Source organism: Poromitra crassiceps, assembly GCF_964638095.1.
Source record: "Poromitra crassiceps genome assembly, chromosome: 1".
Taxonomy (NCBI): Eukaryota; Metazoa; Chordata; class Actinopteri; order Beryciformes; family Melamphaidae; genus Poromitra; species Poromitra crassiceps.
In genome coordinates this window covers 108,706,718-108,713,088 of record NC_139623.1, presented here as the reverse complement: position 1 = coordinate 108,713,088, position 6,371 = coordinate 108,706,718, and the positions used below count along the sequence as shown (strand labels likewise).

At 46.0% G+C, this 6,371-nt stretch overlaps 1 pseudogene across 1 annotated transcript; it reads right to left on the bottom strand.

Annotated features, from left to right (window-relative positions):
• Positions 1-2,849: 2,849 nt before the first annotated feature.
• LOC310772585 (poly(A) polymerase type 3 pseudogene) lies at positions 2,850-5,003 on the bottom strand (annotated as a pseudogene). The gene has a single exon. The product of its transcript is annotated as a poly(A) polymerase type 3 pseudogene (transcript).
• Between the last annotated feature and the right edge of the window lie 1,368 nt (positions 5,004-6,371).

Genomic DNA, 6,371 nt, shown 5'->3' with positions numbered 1-6,371 from the left:
TGACATCATTAGTCGGTATGACATAACTGGGCAACGCTTTAGAATACAGCCGGCAAATAAGCATGTAGTTATAGTATAACTACGGGGTACAATTGATCTGTACTTATAGTATAACTATGGGGTACCACACTGTAGTTATAGTAGGCTATAACTACGGGGTACAAGGAGTGAATTTAGACTGTAACTAGAGGGTAACAAGATCTGTACTTATAGTATAACGACGGGGTACCACACTGTAGTTATAGTAGGCTATAGGCCAACTACGGGGTACAAGGAGTGAATTTAGACTTTAACTAGAGGGTAACAAGATCTGTACTTATAGTAACTACAGGGTACCACACTGTACTTACAGGGTAACTACGGGGTTGCGGGCTGTATTCTGAAGCAGGGGACCAATTCTGTACTTATAGGCTAATTACGGGGTACCACACTGTACTTATAGTGTAACTACGGGGTACAAGGAGTGAATTTAGACTGTAACTACAGGGGAACAAGATCTGTAGGCCTACTTATAGTATAACTACGGGGTACCACACTGTAGTTATAGTATAACTACGGGGTAAGGAGTGAATTTAGACTGTAACTACAGGGTAACAAGATCTGTACTAGTAGCCTATAACTACGGGGTACAAAGAGTGTAGTTATAGTATAACTACAGGGTACAAGGAGTGTAGTTATAGTATAACTACGGGGTACAAGGAGTGAATTTAAACTTTAACTAGATGGTAACAAGATCTGTAGTTGTAGTATAACTATGGGGTACAAGGAGTGTAGTTATAGTATAACTACACTCCTTGTAGTTATACTATAGAGTCGTGGGCCAAACAATATTAAGCGCAGCCGTTTTCAACCTGTTTACACTGAAAGCGGGAAAACAAATTAAACCAGAAAACGCTTCTTGTGCCATCAAAAATTTAATTTCTACCTAAATAAATATATGACACAGTTTATTGATGTGTTGCTCACCTGGGGGGGGGGGGTTTGTTTTCGTTTTTTCGTTTTCTTGTTTTTCCGTTTTAAACTTTAAAACGGAAAAACACGTTTTTGGCATTTTTTATTTTTTTTGCTAAATTCATGGCGGGCCACTTGAAAACGGGCAGCGGTTGGCCCACGGGCCGTAGTTTGGCCACCCCTAATGTAAAGGGAACAGTGTTGGGCCAGAAATGGATCCTTGGGGGACAGGGACACCTTTTGAATAGACAGGGAGTCGGATCTCATATTGTCAAAAAACAACAGTTTGCTTTCTCCCAGACAGAATTGCAAAACCATCTGATCGAGAGATCATCTAGTGTAGTCGCAGACTGTAGTTCAATCATGGAAGACCAAATAAGGCATTAATAGAGCACCCCATGCTGTCATAACCCTCAGCCCAAATGACGTCACTAAATGACGTCTCTATCTCCGACGTCACCTTCTCCATGACGTCACCTTTGCAGTGTGACGTCAGTTGCCCAAATGACGTCAGTTATGACATCATAAATGCCCTTCTCCTGGTACTATATAAAGCCCCCATCACCACAGCTTAAATCACACTTGTGCAGTCATCACTCACCTCGTGTCAGCATCACGCATTCATCCAGCATCTCCAGAGCAAGAAGCTTCATCCCACCACCTCCCCAGATCACCACCAATGTTATGACTCCTGTTGGAAACAGATCCCCTTAAGGGGGATGTCCTATCTCATACAGCACTGACGCCCCTCTTTCATAAGCAAGAGGAGCGTCACATCATGGAGTCATACGCCATACTCAAACTGTCTATTCTGATTCAATAAAGTTTGTTAAAATTATATTACGAGTCTCTCATGATTGAAATCCAATGGAGGACAATTTACTTAACAGAATACTATGGTCTACACAGCACACATGGGCAATATCCGGCACCCATTGTGTGGCCCGCGATGGAATTGCATTTTTTTTTTTTTTTTTTTTACAATGCTAAAAGTAATCTCATGTGTAAGAAATGACTGTTCTACATTGAAGTAAACATTTAAATAATTAACTCATTGGTTTTGGATTTATTTAGCTTCAAGAGTGCATTTTTGTTCTTGACCCTCAATGCAGGCTTTGAGAATCCCGGGCCACTTATTGATACTTTTGCTTAAATTAACCCACTCATATTCTGGTTTATTTCAAGAAAAACATTTTGGCTAGTGGAAATTCTAATTGGCTGGTAACTTTAAAATCTAGCAGCCATATTGGCAGGAGGTCAAAAAAGTTAATTTCAAGCCCTGCAGGGAGAGCAGGTGGTGACATAGGAGTGAGTGAGAAAAGGATCAAATATTGGTGGTTAAGACTGAATAATGACATCACAACTGTTAATTAAAAATGAGTTATTCCTCTAAACCTGGCTTCAAATGCCCCAAATTTTTCACGCTGGCGCCGTTCGGCCCTCAGCAAAATCTGGTAACGAGGATTTTTTTGTGTGGCCCTCTCTATCATCAAAGTTGCCCATCCATGGGTTACGCCATAACATTACGGCATGACAATATTTGTTCGGCCCCTGGCAACAATCTGGGTTTCTCATGTGGCCCCCCATGAAAAATAGTTGCCCACCCCTGGTCTACAGTGTCAAACGCCTTTGAGAGATCAACAAAGAGAGCTGCGCAGTGCTGGCGGTCATCAAGGCAGTTTAGTATATTGTTTACAACAAGAGATGTGGCAGTGACAGTACTGTGTCTAGGTCTAAACCCTGATTCACGTGACTGGAGAATGTTATGTGTCTAAATGTGTCTAAATATATCCAAAGTTATGCCAAAGTCTGTAAAATAGTTATTTTTAAGATGTTTATTTATTTTTTACATTAAATGGGGGGAGATAATGGAAGGGGGAGGTGAAACTAATTTCTATTCACGTGATGGTCTGCCTCTTAAGGCAAAGCTTGATGCCGTTCTTCACCACCTGAATGGTGTTGATAGGGGGGAAAGGCACATCTGACAGGTCGGCAATGGGCAGTCTCTTAGATGGAGGCATGTTCTCACTCCCGGCTTCAAACCTCTTGGCTTGTATCTCTGACATCATGGGAGGGGGGGTCTTGCTGAGCGGAAAACCCTTGGTAGACCCGTCAATACATTTACCGTTTGCCTCTGAAGCTGACATTTTATCAACTTTGGCCATCTTGGCTGGCCTCTCTTTTTGGGGAGAGCCTGGCCTCTTGGTGGCTGGTGTCCTCATGCTGGGAGGGGAGGTCTTGCTGAGTGGGAGACCTCTGGTGGACCCTTCAGTGCATGCACCGTTTGTCTCTGAAGCAGACTGTTTATCAGCTTTGTTCTTCTTGGGTGGTGGGCCCATGGTGGGAGGGGGGATCTGGGCAGGTGGATCTGTGGCAGTGATGGAGTGCTTGCGGCTCACTGTGGGCTTTTCTCCCTCTGCTTCTCCTGGGGCCTCTGTGGGAGGGACAGTGGCAGGTCCAGGCCTGGCCCCTGTAGAGCTGTAAGTGGGTGGGAGTGTGGCACCCTTATTTGGGGTGGAAGAGGGCATGGTCATAGAGGAGATCTGTGAGATGCCGTGTTTGAGATCAGGTAGCAGGTGGTGAAGCTCTTTCCTCTTTATGAACATTGCTGATATTTTCATCTCCTCCTCCTCTGCCTGGCTATAGACAGTGTCAGCAAAAGACAGCATGTCAGAACTCAGGTCTATGTTCATGTTTACAGACCCCTCCAACTTCTTGAAGGCAATTCCAATGAACCACATTGTGCTTTTAAACCCTTTGCCATTGCCTTCCTTGGGGCCAGGGAAGGACTGTGGATTGACTTGGGCCAGAGTAATATACTCTTTGTTCTCTAGATTGAGGACCAGGAGTCTGATCTTTGACTCTACCAGGGCAACCCATTTGAGGTGTTGCTGCTTTGTTGGTGCACTTGCTAGCAACACAATGTAGTTCTTGTATCTCCCAAAGAAGTCTGGTGCTTCAAACAGTCTGGACCACTCTGCATTTTTCTCCAATATGTTGGTCATGATGGAAAGACCCTGTGTGAACTCTTCTGCCATGACCGCCCGGGTGGAGGCAGACACATTACATGAGGAGTTCTGCTGGGGGTATGCTGGGGTAATGATTGGCATCAGGTGGTCACGATCACTAACCTTAACCCTGGAGTCCCAAACTCGAAAGTTTAGCCTGGAGTCCTCCTGAGCTTGCCTTAGCAGTATTGGGAATGGCCATGGCCACATGGTGAAAACTTTAAAGAATTTATGTACCAGAGTGGAGGCTACAGCGTACGGGTAGAGCTGGCAAATCCTTGCTACCAGTATGGCCCATGATACCCCACCCAGGAAGCCCAGCGTGTTGGAATAAATGTTGTGGTGTTTGGCCCACAACTTGATGGTTATCAAAGACAGCCTGAAGTTATCCACATTGGGTACCAGGTTAAGAATCTCCTGTGCAACTCTGTAGCCACTGATACTCCTTCTGCAGTGGATATTCATGTCCTTCAGCAGCCCACCATCCTGAAGTCTTCGATTCAGATCTTTGGGAACGATTGGCCACGCTAACTGAGCAAACAGCATGTCAATGTCAACTCCATCAAAGGACAGTTTGATTACCGGGACAAACGCATTTTCCACAGCCAGCAGGTTGTTAACTTTGTCTTGGTTTTTCAGGTTCTCATAGAAAGAACTGAAGAAGTCCGTTCTGTGTACATGTTCAGGTGCTAAACAGAGGGCATCAATATCGGCTCCTTTTGTGCCTACACCCATACAATAGGAGCCAAATGGTAAGATCTTGCCTCCAACATCTTCTATTAATGATGTGGGTAAATCTTTCTGTTTACCGATTTCTTTAACCCACTCATTAAACAGTGTCTCTAATTTATCTAGCACATTTTTTTTGTGCTTCAGCTCCAACTCCTCTTCAAACCCACCGGGTTGTTGCAGGATTTCAACCAACTTCTGGGTCAAGACCAGGTCAGCCTCCTTGGGAAGATCCCAGCTGATGGGTGAAGTGACCCCATGCAACTTGGGGATCTGCACGACTGCTGGAAGCTGGCTGGTGAATTGAAATGACATAGCGGACAGTCAACTGTGCTGTTCTGTCCGTAGTCTCGTATTGTCCTTGCAGTCTCAAGTGAAGTCTGTAGCTTAATGCCCCCACTAACTCAAGCCACTGGTGCTTTTATCCTTTTACCAACATTCCCTCTGTGACATCATAATGTGATGTCATTGTTAAGTGGCAGGCTAGTGGATCCACGCGCAGACACTCGATTGGCTGGAGGCTGAAGCAGGCCAACAGAGATTATGCAGGGATAAACAGGATCTGGTAACAGACAAACTTGCAAGCAAGAGAAAAGGCTAGACATAGACTGACTGTTGCTGATACTACGATCTGACAGCGTGAAGCTGGTAGAGCTGATTCTTATAACCTTCAACAGTGTGAAATTATCAGTGACATCATTATAACCGACCGTCCACAGTCACATCATATGTCAAGTGTGACATCATCAGTGAGATCATGATCACATCATAATCAATGATGGCATCATCACTGTTGATATCATCACTGTGGCATCATTGGGGACATCATCCTCGGTGACGGACAAGCAAAGGGGATGTTGCAAACTCAACAGGCATAGCCAGAGGGCATGCTTGCTGTAGACTCAGAAGGTGGAACCACCTGTTGTAGTGGAACAGGGACAGGGGACTTTTGCAATGCAACAGGGACAGGGGAATGTTGCAGCTCAACAGGAACAGAAGTCTGATGCAGCTCAACAGGACGTCGACAGCAGAGACCAGAGCATTCTTGCCCTGGAGGACAGATGAACAGACAGACAGGGGAAGGGGCGGAACCCCCAGAGCTTTCTTCCCCTGGTGGAACACAAGAGGATAGGCGGGTAGCACGCTGCAGTGGAATAACCTGCTGGTGTAGCTCAGGCTGGCAGCTAAACTGCTGTGGCTTGGCTTGGTAGCTAAGCTGCTCAGAGCTAGGCTGCTGGTGGGACCTGGACTTGTATTGGTAGCTGGCAGGCTTGACAAGGCTGGGCGATACTACGGGGACCTCCCAGGACCAGGCGGGTACCCAGGCATGGGTTAAGGACTGGAACTGGCTGCTGATGCTTAAACTGGCGGATAGACTGCTGCTGAGGCCTGCGGCTGGACTTGGGCTTTGCCAGGAGGAAGCCTCACAACCCCGAGCTGCAGTGGTGCACAAAGTTAGCAGACTGGGAGGCAAACTGAGAGGGAACAAAGTTGGTCTGCAGATAGTGATTAAACTTTTCACAGACGCCTTCAATGTGGGGTACAAAGTGACTCACCCACAGCCTCTCCTTAAACCAGCGCTGTTGGGCAACGAGACAAGCCACCGTCCGGTCAAAGTGCCTAACCTTTTCAGAGAAACCGCCTCTTTCTGCGTTGATATGAACTCTGCCCAGCTGCGTGGGC